We start from the raw sequence: 1,333 nt of genomic DNA, 5'->3' as shown, positions 1-1,333 counted from the left end.
CACACATGGCACATAACTCACTCAGGATTGGTTTCATCAAGACACTCTAGTCAAAGCAGTTAAGCAAATTTAAAATCATACAATTTAAGGTACTTATACAAGAGTCAAAAACTGAGCCTAAGCGTCACAGCCAAAGTACTCACTATTCTCAAGGCATAACCAATTCAAGAGATATTGCTTCAATTCAAAACACAACACAATGGCTCCTATTCCTAAAAAAAACTAACTACACCCGGTTCAAATAAAATCCTTGGAAAAGAACCGCGGCACAAAGAAAAACCAAGGGGGAATTATTACACTACCTACAAAGAAAATCTTTTTTTTGTTTTTTCTTTAGACTTAAATCCCTCAAGAAAATTGTCTAATAGATCCATCGTCGGAAAAAGTCCAATCTTTAAAAAAAACTATTTAATTAAACTAATACAGCTAAAGTAGCATGAAAAGTCAACCAGACAATCTCATCACCCCACACTTAAAATTGTGCATTGTCCCCAATGCACACCATAACTAATAAAAGGGTAAAAGAGACTCCCTGGGAGGCCAAAGGCCGAAGCACTAACAACTCATGGGGTACTCAGACTTCTCCCAAACTTGGTCCTTCGTGCGGGTACCTCACACTTAGTTCCAACCATTTGATTTGCTGTTGCATCCTTCCAATACCTTTGCTTTCCATGCTCCTAAAAAAATAAAGAAATTGACACTACAAAAATAATACAATTAAAAAAAATAAAAAAAAAAATAAAAGAAAGACAATAAAGCTGGGTTGCCTCCCAACAAGCGCTTGATTTAACGTCGCGGCACGACGCGAATCACTTTTTGCATCCACCTCGAGCTTATGAATTGAACCCCAAGTTTTGCTTCAAGCTTATGATTATGCTCTTGGGGCGGTACAAATTCTTGCGAGCCAAAAATTAGATAAAATCTTATGCACTTGTTGGCTCTCGACCGAGGAGTGTCACCTTGCCTAGACGGCCTTGAGAAATCCAAAATATAAGGCTCATCTACCTCTTCCTTGGACTCCTTTTTATGCTCATAAGGGTGAATTTCCGTTTCACCGTCTGAACATAATGTAGAGAAGTGTTTGGAATGAGGCCCAACGCGCTCAAATATATAAACTTCAAGATTTTTAACCTCCTCAACACCAATCACACTAGAGTCAACTAAATTTGTATCTTCAACGTCCTTGGTTGACTCTAGTATTACTTCTTCAACATTGACATCCTCAAATTCTAGTTGGCTAGGTTGTTGATGTTCTACTCTTACCTCCCCAATTAACACCTCAAATTCATGCTCTTCTTGGCTACTATCCTCAATATTGGCTTGTTGAGCATTA

Source organism: Nicotiana attenuata, unplaced genomic scaffold, assembly GCF_001879085.1.
Source record: "Nicotiana attenuata strain UT unplaced genomic scaffold, NIATTr2, whole genome shotgun sequence".
NCBI classification, from domain to species: Eukaryota; Viridiplantae; Streptophyta; class Magnoliopsida; order Solanales; family Solanaceae; genus Nicotiana; species Nicotiana attenuata.
The sequence above is the reverse complement of the archived record's forward strand: the minus strand, read 5'-3'. Positions refer to the sequence as shown.